General features: G+C 42.3%; 1 long non-coding RNA gene across 1 annotated transcript; it reads right to left on the bottom strand.

The window, feature by feature from the left end:
• Window positions 1–10,362: 10,362 nt before the first annotated feature.
• On the bottom strand, window positions 10,363–15,171 carry LOC144685282 (uncharacterized). The gene is made up of 3 exons (XR_013577693.1): window positions 15,067–15,171; window positions 13,597–13,696; window positions 10,363–10,466 (listed from the first exon to the last, which is right to left on the bottom strand). It is a non-coding gene; the product is annotated as an uncharacterized LOC144685282 (long non-coding RNA).
• Window positions 15,172–16,279: the final 1,108 nt, after the last annotated feature.

Genomic DNA, 16,279 nt, shown 5'->3' on the forward strand with positions numbered 1-16,279 from the left:
AGCAAAGTGGATAAAGGTGAACCCTTAAATGTGGTGTACTTGGATTTCCAAAAGGCATTTGATAAGGTGCCACATTAAAGGTTACTACACAAAAGAGCTCATCGTGTCGGGGGCAACATATTAGCATGGATAGGGGATTGGTTAACTAACAGAAAGCAGAGACTAGGGAAAAATGGATCATTTTCAGATTGGCAAGCTACAACTAATTCATTGCCACAGGGATCAGTGCTGGGGTCTCAACTATTTACAATCCATGTCAATGACCAGATTGAAAGAGCCAAATGTCTGGTTGCTAAATTTGCTGATGACACAAAGAAAGGTCAGAGAGGACATAAGGAGTCTGCAAAGGGATATAGATTGATTAAGTGAGTGGTATATGGAGTATAATGTGGGAAAATATGAACTTGTCCACTTTGGCAGGAAGAACAGAGAAGCAGTAGGGAGAGATTACAGAACTCTGCAGTAGAGGGGGATCTGGGTATCCTGGTACATGAATCACAAAAGTTAGTATGCAGGTACAGCAAGTGATCAGGAAGACCAATGGAATGCTCATTTATTGCAAAGGGAATAGAATATAAATGTTCCTTCCAGCAACAGTGAAGAAATGGCAATATATTTCAAGTCAGGATGGCTGGTAGCTTGGAGGGGAACTTCCAGGTGGCGGTGTTCCATTGTGTCTGCTGCCCTTGTCCTTCTAGATGGCAGTGGTCGTGGGTTTGGAAGGTGCTGTCTAAGGATGCTTGGTGAGTTCCTGCAGTACGTCTTGTAGATGGTACATACTACTGCCACTGTGCGTTGGTGGTGGAGTGAGTGAATGTTTGTGGATGGAGGGTCAATCAAGCAGGCTGCTTTGTCCTGGATGGTGTCAAGCTTCTTGAGTATTGTTGGGGCTGCAATCATCCAGGCAAGTGAAGAGTATTCCATCACACTCCTGACTTTTGCCTTGTAGATGGTGGACAGGCTTTGGGAAGTCAGGAGGTGAGTTACTTGCTGCAGGATTCCTAGCCTCTGACCTGCTCTTGTAGCCACAGTATTTATATGGCTAGTCCAGTTCAGTTTCTGGTCAATGGTAACCCCCCAGGATGTTGATAGTGGGGGAATTCAGCGATGGTAATGCTATTGAATGTCAAGGGGTGATGGTTAGATTCTCTCTTGTTGGAGATGGTCATTGCCTGGCACTTGTGTGGCGTGAATGTTACTTGCTACTTGTCAGCCCAAGCCTGGCTATTGTCCAGGTCGTGCTGTTTTTGGACATAGACTGCTTCAGTATCTGAGTCATCGCGAATTGTTCTGAGCGTTGCGCAATCATCAGCAACATCCCTATTTCTGACCTTATGATGGGAGGATCATTGATGAAGCAAATGAAGATGATTGGGCATAGGACACTACCCTGAGGAACTCCTGCAGTGATGTCCTGGAACTGAGATAATTGACCGCCAACAACCACAACCATCTTCCTTTGTGCAAGGTATGACTCCAAACAGCAGAAGTTTCCTGCCCCCAACCCCAATTCCCCTTGACTCCAGTTTTGTTAGAGTTCCTTGATGCCACAGTCGGTCAAATACAGCCTTGATGTCAAGGGCATTCACTTTCACCTTATCTCTGGAGTTCAGCTCTTTTATCCATGTTTGAACCAAGGCTGTAATGAGGTCAGGAGCCTAATGTCCCTGACGGAACCCAAACAGAGTGTCAGTGAGCAGGTTATTGCTAAGCAAGTGCCGCTTGATCGCACTGTTGATGACCCCTTCCACCACTTAACTGATGATCGAGTAGACTGATGGGGGTGCTAATTGACCAGGTTGGATTTGTCCTGCTTTGTGTGTACAGGAAATTTTCTACATTGCCAGGTAAGTGCCAGTGTTGACGCTATACTGGAGCAGCTTGGCTAGGGGTGCAGCAAGTTGTCAAGCACGTCTTCGGTATTAGTGCCGGAATGTTGTCAGGGCCCATAGCCTTTGCAGTATCCAGTGCCTTCAGCCGTTTTTTGATGTCACGTGGAGTGAATCAAATTGGCTGAAGACTGGCAAAAGTGATGCTGGCGACCTCCGGAGAGGGTGGAGGATGAGAGAATGTTTCCCCTTATGGGAAAGACTAGAACCAGGGGGCATTGTTTAAAAACAAGTGGTCTCCCCTTAAGATGGAAATGAGGAGAAATTTTTTCTCTGAAGGTCATTAGTCTGTGGAATTCCCATCCCTAGAGAGTGGTGGAGGCACGGTCTTTGAATATTTTTAAAGGCTGAGTAAGATATATTCTTGATTGACAAACGTTATAAGGGGCGGATAGGAAAGTAGAGTTGAAGACAGAATCAGATCAGCCACAATCTTATCAAATGGTGGAGCAGGCCTGAGGGGGCCAAATGGCCTATTCCTGCTCCTAATTCACACGTTCATATGTTCCTGTGCACATATCCAAATTTGTTGATGGCACCAAGATAGACACTATTATAAGTAACTTAGATGGAAGCATAAAATTACAAAAAGATATTGATACATTAAGCAGAAGGGCAATCAAATGGATTTCAATGCAGGAAAATGAAAGGTCATCCATTTTGGACCCAAGAAAGATGGAACAGGATGCTTTTTCTCAAAAGTGAAAAGCCAAGGACAATGTTGGAGGAGAAAGGGCTTAGGATACGGGTATACAGATCATTAAAGTGTCATGGAACAGGTACAGAAGATAAATAAATTAACAAAAGGCTAATGGAATGTAAAGGCCATGTGACAGAAGTCATGCTTCAGCTATACAAAGCCTTGTTATGCCACACTTGGAGTAGTGCAAGTAGTTCTGGGCACCAAAGTTTAAGAAGGATATATCGACCTTGGAGGGAGCACAGTGTAGGTTTTCTAGAATAACACCTAGTCTTCAAAGGTTAAGTCATAAGCAGGGATTAAAAAAACTAAGGTTGCATCCCCTGGAATTTCTCAGAATTGTTACGGCACAGAGGGCCCCATTTGGCCCATTGTGTCTGCACTGGCTCTCCAAATGAGCATTATGACCTAGTGCCATTGCCCTACATTTTCTTCGCACCCTTGCACGTTGTTTCTATTCAAATAATTGTCTAATGCCCTCTTGAATGCCTCAGTTGAACCTGTCTCCACCACACTTCCAGACAGTGCATTTCAGACTCAAGCCACTCGTCATATGAAAAAGGTTTTCTCACATTACATTTGCTTCTTTTGAAAATCACTTTAAATCTGTGCCCACTCGTTCTCGATCCTTTTACAAGTGGGAAGCTTCTCCCTATTTACTCTATTCATGGCCTTCATGATTTTGAACACTTCTATCAAATCTCCTCTTAACCTTCTCCTCTCCAAGGAGGACAGTCCCAACCTCTCCATAATGTACCTTCATAACTGAAGTTTCTCAGCCCTGGAACCATTCTCGTAAACTTATTCTGCACTTTCTCCAATGTGTTCACATCCTTCCTATAGGATGTGAACTTAGAAGGTTGATGGGCGAGTTGATTGAAGTATTCAAGATATTAAGGGGAACAGATAGGGTAGCTTGGGAGAAACTAGCTCCTCTGTGCCATCACCGATTAGAAGGTGTTGCCTTAAAATTCGAGCCAGACCTTTTAAGAGTGAAATTAGAAACACTTCTTTATGTAAAGAGCGGTAGAAGTTTAGAACTCCCTTCTGCAAACGGCAATTGATGCTAAATTGCTAATTGTCAATTTTAGAACTGATATTGATAGATTTTTGTTTGCCCATATCTCTTAATAACTCTGGCTCGGGCGGGTGTATAAAGTAAGGTTGCAGATCAGCTATGATCTCGCGGAATAGGCTTCAGAGACAAAATGGCCTATTCCTGTTCCAATGTTTTAAATTCTTACAACCTCCGAAGCTGTGTGAAACTATTGGCTTGGATTTCATAAGCACACTAAGGCTGCTTAGGCAGCACCTTCAAAACCCACGACCGCTACCATTTAGAAGGACAAGGCCATCAGATACATGGGAGCACTGCCACCTGGAAGTTCCCCTCCAAGCCACTCACCATTCTGTCTTGGAACTACATCACCATTCCTTCACTGTTGCTAGGTCAAAATCCTGGAACTTCCTTCCTAATAGCACTGTGAGTGTACCTACACCACACGGACCGCAGCGGTTCAAGAAGGCAGCCCAGCACCATCTTCTCAAGGACAATTAGGGATGGACAATAAATGCTGCCCTAGCCAGAGATGCCCACATCCCGTAAATGAATTTTAAAAAAAATTTTCAAAATAGTTCATGTTACATGGATTTATTCAAAAACCACTCAATTTGGACAGATGTATTAGGGAGTATAATGGCCATGTTTTTAATTAGTCAGTAAAACTAGCCGTTCATTAAATGTAATCTCAACCCGAAATTGTGATACAAAATACAGGGCAAAGTTCTTCCGAGAGACCCTAAAATATTGCCAATCCAGACAAAAGGCCTACTCTCAACGAACATGTGTTCCCCTGGATAAGCCATCAGGTACAGCTGCCAGTTTAACAAGTCCCAGAAATAACTGCAGTTTAAAACAACTATTCTTCAGTCACCTTTCCTACAATGTGATGAATCTGATCTCGGTGTGTATTTGCCTTTATTAGTTTGAATGTGTCCCCTTAATCTATTATTGCTATTTAATTTGAAGTAATGTTCCAGATTACTTTCTCATGCCATTTATTATCTTATAAGCTGTCAACTCTCAAGGTTGAAAATGACATGTTTCTCTCATCTTTTCTCAATCAAGAGGGGTTAGCCCAGTGACTCTTCACATTGCCTCCAATGTTTGACTGTCTTCCCAGATTTTACATTCCTTTGCATAATTGGACAGTGCCTGGTTTCCATTAACTATTGAAATCTTTTAAATTATGTCACAGGCTTTTTGATTTTCTCATCGCATTTACCAAACTCCATCATCTTCACTTCCTTGGTTTTACTTAACATATACGCAACACAGTAAAAAGGATGGTTTTGGTTCAGTACACGGGGGACCAATAGCAGCTTTTTATTTTTTGATCTATCACAACAGGAATTAATCTGAGGAGTTATTTGAAGTTTTTGACTGGCACATAGATCAAAAACACTGAGCAGAATCATTATTGCAAAATTTCTATGGATGTAAAAAAAGCTTATGGGCTTGGGTGTATGAGGCCACTGTTGTAGACAAAGGGTGGCTCAAGCTGCAAATGCAATGCCAAAAGAACTGTCAGGTGTATTTAATTATGTTGCTAAAATTGTGAACTTCAAAAATTAAACCACTGAATTCATGTCACTTCTCAGTACAATGTGAAGAGAGGGGGTTATTACACCAGCAACTTCTGCTTCATGTAGAAGTTCAATGGTTGTCTTGCATCAACGGCAAAATTATTTGAACTCAAACAGCAGTGTTGCACGTTAAAATTTAACTCACTTCACCACTTCCTCAACCTATGTTGCCAGGCATTGCTGGGAAATGTGGCTCACAGATTTGGCAAACTCAATGAACTTACAATTCTTTGCAAGCAAAGGAAGGTTAAACATGTTAGTTGTACGATAAAAAGAGCTTTGCCAAAATACCTTTGCTATGTAGTATCTATGTGATGCAAAATAATGTTATTCAGCTCCAAGCGTTATTTTGTGTCACTATGGATGGAAATGTCAGTCTTAGAAGTTAAGATGCAATTATGAAGCATCTGTCTCAGCTTTGCACAAAATTCAGCAATATTTTCTCAAAAAAGAGGCAATTGGAGGATTTTGCCTGGTCTGAAGTTTGCTTTCAGAGGACTTTGTAGCAAAGGCCACGATTGCAGAGAATCCAAATGAATATGAGATTAATGTTGCTACTGATGGTTTTGAGAGAAAAAGTCATGCCTCTTGATTTTTTCTGGCCCCCAGGTCCTTGAAATACCAACATATGTGAAGTGAGTTTTTGATATAAGCAAAAAAAAAGTATATAAGCTGCTTGAATGTAGAGACTTAAGGCAGGATTTTAACCGTGGTGCATTGTTCCCTGCAGCAGAACTGAAGTACATGCCACTTCCACTCTCTTGCTTATTGCTGTTTCTCACGCAATTCTAATTAAAATTTAAAGTGGGGCACCATGCATGGAAAACAGGTGCAATCCCGCACCAGGCGAAGGTTTTCATTGGTGAAACACACCATCAGTCAATAATGCTACAGCCACGGGTGGGCTATCAGAGCCTTCTGAACAAACATGCAGGCTCTGCATCACTACTAAAATGTTCTCCTGTTCCTGGATCCTAACACATTGTCAAATTTCTTCCTACGCCCCTCACACAAGCGGGATGAGGTTTCCTAAAGCTTTTATTAAATAAATAAAATGTTTTCCTATCAATAAAAACATGTCCCATCTCATGTGACACAGTCACATAAGGGGACATGTTTAAATAAATTTATAAACCTTTTATTTAATAATTTCAGAAGCCCCTCGGTCTCCCTGAGGCAGCTTCGTGCTTCAGGGAGGTTGAAGCGTTCTTTCGCGCGCATGTGCGAAACAGCGCTGGCCCTGACTCTCCCTCCTCCCCCTGCCGCACGAGTAGTGCCCACTACCGGTCGCGTCTTACACTGGGTGGGCCTTAATTGGCCTGCCCATGTAAAATGGCAGCCTGGAGCCGATCGCAGGTGGCGATTAGCTCCGCGACCACCCCCGCCCATTCCTGCCTGAAAAATTCAGGCCTTAGTGTTTCTTGTACCTACACCCTCACCCCATGGTCAATCCTTCCCAAGTCGGTGGTTGAGGTGGCAAAGCGTCACCAAAGAATAGCCCCATGTTTCAGTGATGCCTCCCTTCAGGTTCTCCTCCATACCGTCAGAGAAAGGCAGGAATGCTCTTTCCCACAGATGGCATCAGAAGGTCCTCCCACCTGACCAAGGCGGATTGGGCGGAGATGGCAGGGGTGGTGAATAGCCATGAGGTCTTGACCAGGACCGGGGTCCAATGCAGGAAACAGATCAATGATCTGCTCTGATCCACCAGGATAAGTTCTAGTTAGGCATTTTCACAAGGAATCGCTCATGGGGGTCATCAATAATGTGTGTGAGAGTGTGGGCAGATATGCCAGAAGAGTGAATGCATGATCAGCCTTAGTGGCACTTGGCAACTGAGGCCAAAGTATGCAGAAGTTTGGCTTCAGTTCCAGACCGGAGTCTCCTCATTCCTGCAGCGGAAGAGACGGTGAAGATCGGGGAGAGAGGAGGTATTGCAACTTGTCGCAAATGGCGAGGCGGGGGGAAGAGGCACCCATCCTGTTGGTGGCATATCAGCACACAGGTGGCACACAAGAAAATGTGAAGCATCCATCCTGTGATGATGTTTAATGTCTTTCTGTTTGTTCTCCACCACAGGTCTATTCCATGAAAAGTCAAGACTGTAGACCATCCCTGAACCAGAAAACCTCACCTCTGGGGAGGAAGAAACCAGTGTCCAGAGGATGCACCACTACCTACTTCATCAGCCTATGTCTTATACCCACACAGGGCATGGAGAGTTCGCGTTTAGGCTCAGGAACACAATTTGGTGAGCGCATTGCACATATCTTAGCAGCTAAGGGGGATTGTGACAGCTGGATCCCCTGACAATTGGAGACCTGCAGGGGACAGGTCCCTGTAAGCCCCACGCTGATGATGGGCCTTTGGTATGGGCAGCAGAAGCCTGTTGTACATGCAGCATTGGGTAGGGGAGCATAGGGTGGAAATGCAAGGGATTATGTTTAGCTTTTCACAGAGTTTGGAGGAGTCCATGGAAACAGGAGTTCTGCCATGTCCCAGGCATCTGAGCACATGGGCTTCCTCCACAAAGTCCAGAGAGCCAGATCAAGCATTCGATCCATATACTCTGACCTGCTAGGCAAGAAGGGGACAAGGCACCTGGACCTCCTTCCAGGGCCGCCTTCTCAGTACATCCCCAGGATTAGTGGCATCTCCTCATTCCCTCCATCATTGAACCCAATTGCTCCAGCAGGCAAGGCCAAGGGGAATGCCCCTGTACCAGTGAAAGAGGCCCCCAGTAGGCTGGAGCTCTCAAAGCCCCACACCTCCAAAGTACACCCACCATGTTCACCCAAGGCAACAGGGCATCAGAGCGAGCAGACTGCCTCCACCTCAGCTGCTGATCTCAGGGTTACACCTAGACATAGCAGTAGAAAACTAAAAGGTGGTACAGGTGTTTCATAAAAATATTTATCACTTGTAAATACTGCACATTTGCTATATTCATGTGTACATATGTGGGGACTTCCTTAGTCTGAAGACTAAATTTACTGTCACACCTCATGGTTAACATTGGTGGTTCCAGTGGAGATAGGGACTTTGCCTTTATTGTGAAAGATGTCCTGTGTTTCCATGCAATCTTTATTGAATGTTCATGAGTTTCCAGTTTTGTATTTACCAGTCTGTGGTGCATGGTTTAAGATGCAGACTCAGCTGACACCCCACCGCCCCTTCAAAGGAGACAGGCCCAGCTTATCTCACCAGGCTTAACTGAGCTGTGTGTAGGCTGGTGAACTCAAAGAACTTAAAAGATGGAGCTGGATTAGATTAGTTGGTCATGATAGGCTGATAGATGTATGTTCAGGTATGGCACAGATGTCCTTGGTACCAGTATTCACTAGAGCAGGGGTAGGGAACCTTTTTTCTTATCACAGGCCATTCACACGTAGACAAAAATCAGTCAGGGGCCACACACACAAAAACCAACTTAATTTAGTTTTTCTGACGAGAGAATACAGAAACGTTCAACTCACCCACTGTTTTAATAGAGTGGCTGAATTTGAATGCTATATTGTTAGATATTGTTATAGCAACTTAGCTGATGCTTTTATCCAAAGCAAATTCATAACGATGATAAATGCTATTTTGAAGCCACTACTTCCATGCGTCTATATCTTTAGAAATCTTGCTGTGAGCCGGATAAATTGAGCAACAGACTGGATCTGGCCCATGGGCCACAGGTTCCCCACCCCTGCACTAGAGAGTATGGGGCAAAGCTCCACTTCATGTCCTACTCTAGGTGGCAGAGGACAGGTTTACAGGTTACTCCACAAAGAAGGATAGCAGAGGCAGGGCTACATCCCATGAAGGCAATGGAGTTCTGATGACGAAATGGTGGTCATGTAGCTACCTCACTCTTGGGTGAGCCATGTATAGATCAGGTTGTCCCGGTATTCTGTGTACATGTTCTTCATGGCCCTGGAATCCATTAAAGGGCAATGCACATTTATGGCCTCCACCTGAGACTCATAATTCATCCCCGTATGAGGAGGAGTGATATGTTACTATAGGGCGCGTGTGAGCAGCATCTGTCCATGTTGCATGGTTAGTCTATTGTGCACTACACAACCTATGACTACGCATGAAATCCTCCACTCTGTGTACTGCAGAGCCTCTCCAGAATGCAGAAGCATATTTTCACCAAGCCAATGGTGTGTTCAATGATAGCTCATTGTGAGCTTGATTGTACCGCTTGTCTTTCCTGCAGCGCGCTCGCTGCCTCTCTCCCACCCAATGCTCCACTCCGGAGCTCTCATTCACAGTGAGGTTTCAGGAGAGGGAGTTGGCGAATGGGAAAGGAAGGCAGTGAGTGGGAGGCAAGTAGAAAGAGTTAATAAATTATTAAACACATTAACTATACACTTGGCATTCTGTGTATGGTTAAATGCTTATCTTTTATAATCATTTTCTGTGTTTTACATAACAAGATACCTCCTTGAAGAAATAATTTGCAATGAATAAGTATTTTAAAATTCTACTTACGGCCTGATTAAAATTTTCCAATATCCCAATCGACCCTCACTTCCATTGTGCTGCCCTCGGTGTTCCTCCACTTGCACTCCCCTCCTCTCACATGGTGGCCGCATTCCTTAAGAAATGTCCACCTTCAGCCACCAATCATTGGCTAACTTACCTTATAGCTGCAGGCTGGATCAAAAGCTCCCGTGGGTCTCAGCTTATTTCAATGTGATTGTTGCCAAACTAGTGGTTATTGTGAAGTAGGTGTATATTAATAATGGAGTTGAAATTGTAATTATTATCTAAAAAGACTATGTTAAGGAAAATGTGGTGAAAAGGTACTTTTTTTGTTACTTGTGATTTTAGAACTATATGATTTCACCTGGTTCTGGATACAGAAAGCTGGCAGCCTAAAAGGGGACATATTGAGTTAAAGCAGATGCTTTGCCCAAAATTTCCCAAGTACATTTAAGTTGCATTCCAAACCTTCTCTCTGCATTCTAGAGCTCTGTTTTAAATGTTTGAAAAAAAATAGAAGTTGCTACATTAAAATTAGTTTACAAACTGAGGAAAATGGCAGAAAACCTGATAATTTTCTCCTAAACTCACCACTGTAACATGAAATAACAAGCAATTTTATGACTTATAACAGCAAACACACCTTCCACTGCTGAAGACTAGGACTTCTGTTGTGAAAAGGCTCAATCCCTTTTTTGGTCTTCAAAATGTTTCTCTGTACAGTTCTTTTCATTCGGAAAAAATGCAAATTCCTTAAGAACAAAAATATTATTATTTTTCTCCTCAAACTAATAGTCTAACATTCCCCTCCCCTCAATTGACAGCTGCGCCTTCAGCCATCATTGTTCTAGAGTTTGCTCTCGAAAACTCTCAACCTCTATTCTCTTTTAAGACTTTGCTTAAAATGGACCTCTTCTGATTTTATTTCAAAACTCTGCACAGATATGTAAGTTCTTTTCCTTTTAGCACACTAAATGACAATTTTATTTTAAAAAAAAACTTTTTTTAAGTTCTAAAATAAAAAGTTATTAGATTTAAAGTATTAAAGAAGCAATCCCATTCATGTTTGAAAAATTAGAAAGACAAGACTAAAGGAAGATAAAATGTGAAAAGAATTGAGATCTCGAAACCTTGATTACATAAAGTCTGGATTCTTTTCCTGAGCCAGCAATTAAATTTTACTGAAGGCGCTTGGGTTCTGTGCTGTGTAAAGGAGTCCAGCAATGTACCGGAGGCAGGAGGTGGAAGCTACATCATATGATTCTGCACATCCATGTATAAAGGGATAGATAGGTTAAATACAGCACATTTGCTGCCAGATCTATGCACCTGGAAGCGATTCCCTTGCAGACTGTTGCTCTGACAGTCCTAGCCCTTAGTGTTTGCAAACCATTTGGAACATTAGGTGAGAGCCTTCATCTTGTGGCCCCCTCTCACTGTCTGCCTGAGCAGCACTTCCCTTCCCCAGTGGGACTGCTGGTGGTCTCTCCAATGGACCCCTTTGAGTGGACCTTCTAAATCCATCTGCTGCCTACCGTCCCTGATTGGCGCTGATTGCCGCTTATAAGGTTGCACCACAAGCATGAATGGGGTTGGGGCCCACAAACTGTCCCGATGCGTGAAAATTTTAAGTGAAGAAAATTATGATCATAGACTCCCTTTGTTCCTCTCAACTAAGTACTTGTGAAGAAAATTTTAGATTTGCCTCTGATTATTGCTGGAGTCCTGAAATCAGCTAGCATTGCAAATTTTGTGTTACAAGGACACCTACACAATCTTCAATATAGAATTTCAAGGTTGTGCTGCAGAAGTACCAAGTTGTTCGTTGCTTAGCAAAGATATTCTTTTACCTCATTCATATTTTGCCTCTGGTATTATTCATTTAAACTGTAATGTTCTGCTGATGGGCAACCATATACAACTTGATGTTTTTCTCAGGTCACAGGTCTAACTACTCAGCCTTTTGAGGTGGATGAGGCCACATGTTCAAGGGTTCAAGGTCAGTCATAGTTAATTTCTTGCTGGCTTCAGGCCTATCTTGGCCTTTTGAAAAATGACCAAAATTTGGCTTGTGTGGAATTATGACAAACACATACTGAAATGTTATAAAAATAGCTTCCTAATGAATTTCCTGTCTGTCCATCTCATTTCCTATTATGACTTGAGTTACGTTTTTTGTATATAGTTAACACCGAAACTGCCCCAATCAACATTTAACTTGCAAAACCATGCAGTGGAACTTCCTATGTGTGCCAGGGAGTAAAGCCATTCCCAGCACAAAAGAGTTTGCACCCAAATGCATTTTGGTTCACTATAAAGGCTTTGTCCCTTATTACATGCAGATACCCTGCTACAGGTGTTAAATTAATTCCAGAATTGTAGGCACAGCAGGAAACAATTATTGCGGTGTTTATTTTGATATTTTTTAAGCAACTGATTTAATTTATCCTTACTAAGACCTGCACTATACTTTATGTATCTTTGAATGCATTTTTATTGTTTCTGTGTCAGTTACATCAGGAATTGAAAAATTTCCATGAATGGATTTCCTTATATATGCTGTGTCTGATGTGCATGAATGATGGTTAGATGGCTTGAAACTTTAATTCATACTTGAAGGGAATAAAAACCTGTTCAATGGTTCCCACTGGCCTGAAGGTTTGTGCTGTATTTTATGTTCTGGCATATGCTAATTAGATTAACAAGAAATCGAGGAATAAATTGGTAATGGCAAAATGGGCGTAATTTTGGGTGGAACGTCTCAATTATGCCTCACAGGAAATTCTATCCCTATATCTCTACATTCTCCACCAATAGTGCACTGTGACTGTACCAAGTACAATTTAAAGAATGGATTGCAACTATTCACCTACAATCCTTCCTATACAGACACATGCCTCCCTCTCCCACATTCTACCCAAAGAAACATAACTTCTGCATACGTCTACCTACACAAACTTACCTAAACAAACTTCTCCCCCGACCCGACCTCCACGCTCCCCATCCCCCGCCAACGTATGCACATGTTCATACAATTGCTCTTGCCCCTCCATGCACAAAACAGGAAATGATAACAGGAAGAAGTAGCTGACATAAAAATTGTGCCAAAAATGATGCATCTGGAAGTCAAGTAGTGCAGACAGGATGTGCACACAGATGTTAGGAGTCTGAATATACAGAACTATTCAGTAAGTTGATTCAATATTCTTAAGTACTACTGTCCTTACCATTCTGAAATAAATATTGATAGACTTACGAAAGGCACCACTTTAAAAAATGCTTTTTGTTACACAATAGTCAACATTGCCAAATTAATATATCCTTACCAACTATCGATTTTTATTCTTTCATGGGGTTTGGATGTCGCTGGCAAGGCCAGCATTTGTTGCCCATTCCTAATTGCCTTTGAGAAGGTGGAAGTGAGCTGCCTTCTTGAATTGCTGTGGTCCATTCTGTAGTGGTTCGGTACAACTGAGTGGCTTGCTAGGCCAGTTCAGAGGACAGTTAAGAGTCAACCACATTGCGGTGGCTCTGGAGTCACAAGGGCAGCAGATTTCCTTCCCTAAAGAACATTAGTGAACCAGATGTGTTTTTACAACAATCAATGATAATTTCACAGCACCATTAGCGAGACTAGCTTTCAAGTCCAGATTTTTTTGTTAATTAAATGAATTTATTAATTTAAAATAAATTCCACCAATTGGAGTGGTGGGATTTGAACCAGTGACCCTAGAACATTAGCTTGGGCCTCTGGATTACTCGCCCATTACCATAGCACCACCATCTCCCCACCTAAATACTCTCCCTTAAAATGTAACTTTGCATCTTCTTCAATTTGTGTGTGCATTTGGGAGATGCTTCATATCTCATTGCAACACTGACCTGTGGGCACCAGAAGCCAGTTTATTGGTTTGGGATAATTCTGAATCTGCTTCCTCATGGATGAACGACAATTTCTTCAACTTGGAACTTGGTTTTACATCTGCAGTGATTGTTTTAAAGAAAAAAGATAAAACTGGCCCAGTTAAAGGGAGGAAAAGTACCATATGCTGTGCAGCTAACATTTTAAAAAACAAAAACAAGATATTGGGGGTATAAGTCAACTTTGCAATGGGTTGCAACATTGGTGCTAGAGGATTGATTGTTTTTTTTTATATACACACCATCAGACTTTTCTTCTTCATTGAAGTTAATGGTGAGGAGAATTGGCTGGGCTGGAAAATGTGTGAACAATTTGGCTACCATTTATTTTTGGCCACTGCCAAAGTTGAATTTTACCTCGTTACATTTTATTACACTGTTATAGTGACAGATTTATCGACACCCAAATACGTTGCATTGTTATTTTTTATTCATATGTGGGATGTGGGTTTTGCTGGCTCAGCCAGCATTTATTGCCCATCCCTAATTGCCCTTGAGGTGGTGGTGGTAAGCTGCCTTCTTGAACTGCTGCAGTCCCTGTGGTATTGGTACACCTACAGTGCTGTTGGGGTGGGGATGGGGGTGTGTGTGGGTGGGGGGGGGGGGTGGGGGGGTGGCGGGAGAGTTCCAAGATTTTGACCTAGCAACACTGAAGGAACGGCAAAACGGAAATATGTTTCCAAGCCAGGATGGCAAGTGGCTTGGAGGGCAACTTCCAGGTGGTGGTGTTCCCATCTATTTGCTGCCCTTGTCCTTCTAGGTGGCAGTGGTTGTGGGTTTGGAAGGTGCTGCCTGAGGAATCTTGGTGAGTTTCTGCAGTGCATCTTGCAGATGGTACACGCTGCTGCCACTGTTCGTTGGTGGTGGAGGGAGTGGATATTTGTGGATGTGGTGCCAATCAACACAAAGCAGCACCAGAAAACAGTAAATTCCAATTGCATACAAAAAGTGACCAAGCAAACCTACACCAATGATAATGAGGAATCCACTGACCTTCATGTCATAGAGCATTCTAAAACATTGGCAACCAGGAATATGACATGTTGGAAAAAAGCCCTGTAAATTCATTCGGGACTTAAATTTTTAAGAAAAACAATTCTTATAAAATCAATGGGTAGTAAATAGAGAAAATTGAGAACACCAACTTAGGCTGGAACAGCAGTGGATTTGCTACAAATGACAGCATTACCTCTTGGGCAGGGGGACAAAGAAAAAAAAATAGGATTCTCTTCTTGGAATTACATTTATGGTTGGAACTGTACAGGCAGTAATGTTCCTTGATAAAGTATTCGTTTATTGTTTAGGCTTATTTGAGGGTCCTTTCCAGTACACCTCTCAAATCAGTCTGAAGAATAAAGACTAGGTTTAGGGAGAAACAATTGAGATCATCCACAAATACAGTCAATAATTACATAGTATCAGTTACATTACTTCTCTTTCCATAATTATGAGCTAGGGAGGAACACTGGTTCATCTGTGTATTTGCACACATTTGCTTCCGGTGTGATTTGCCTTTAATGTGAGCCATTATGTCTTCTGCAAGAAGAAAAGTTTCAAAGAAAAATTAATACATAACCATAGAATTACTTTCTTTCCCCCACCCAACAAAATTGGTGACTGATGCTGGAGTATAGTTTCACAGAAGCTTGCATTCCTTTAGTACCTCATTTAATTAGCGATTTTTCATCTATGAAGTGTCATTATCGTGAGTCTTTAGACAGAAATTTGAAATGGGAACTTTGCATAAATTTTCTATGCTTTTCTTCCAAGCCACAAGTAATGAGGACAACTTGCATCTATATAACACCTTTAACAGGAAATTGTCCAAACCAGCAAAAATTTGGATTTTAAGGCAAAACAAAAAGGGACCAAAAGCTTGGTCAAAGAGATGAGTTTTAATGAATTTATTAAAAGGTGGAGATAGTTTAGGAAGCAAATGCTACAGCATGGACCTTAGCTGAAGACACAGCCAACAATCACCAGTGGCCTTATACTTAGGGTAATGGGAGAGTTTGCAGAGGGTGAATTATCGTGAAAAAGGTTACATAACAGGGACAGTGAAGCCAAATAGGAAATTAAACACAAGGAATGAGAATTTTAAATTTGAGGCATTAAATTTGAGGGTTATACCATAGAAGTCAGCATAGACGGGGGTATTGGGCAAATAAGACCATGAGGGGGTGGGGAGATTTTATAGAGTCCGCAAGAGCAGGAAATGTGGCATATATAGTGACCGAATAAGGCAGAATGAAATTTTGATTTCCCAACGTCAGGTTGAAATGCGGAGCTAAAAAGTCAGCGGCATTTTTACTGTGTGCTGGGGCTCATGTCAGCCTGTGGTGGGTTATGTTTCTAATATATTTGCATGCCATGAATACTCATTAGTGTAAAACCTCTTTTAATAAAGTCCTACCTTCAAGATAAAGTCACTGGCACATGAGGAGGTTGTGAAGTAGCGGTATGGTCACTAGACTGGTAATCCAGAGACTCAGGGTAATGCTCTGGGGACCCGGGTTCAAATTCCACCATGAGATGGTGGTATTTGAATTCAATAAAAAATTTGGAATTAATAAGACCGTGAAACCATTGTAAGAACCCTTCTGGCTCACTAATATCCTTGACCTGGCTGACTCGTGACTCCAGG

Source organism: Cetorhinus maximus, chromosome 10 (assembly GCF_964194155.1).
Source record: "Cetorhinus maximus chromosome 10, sCetMax3.hap1.1, whole genome shotgun sequence".
Classification (NCBI taxonomy): domain Eukaryota; kingdom Metazoa; phylum Chordata; class Chondrichthyes; order Lamniformes; family Cetorhinidae; genus Cetorhinus; species Cetorhinus maximus.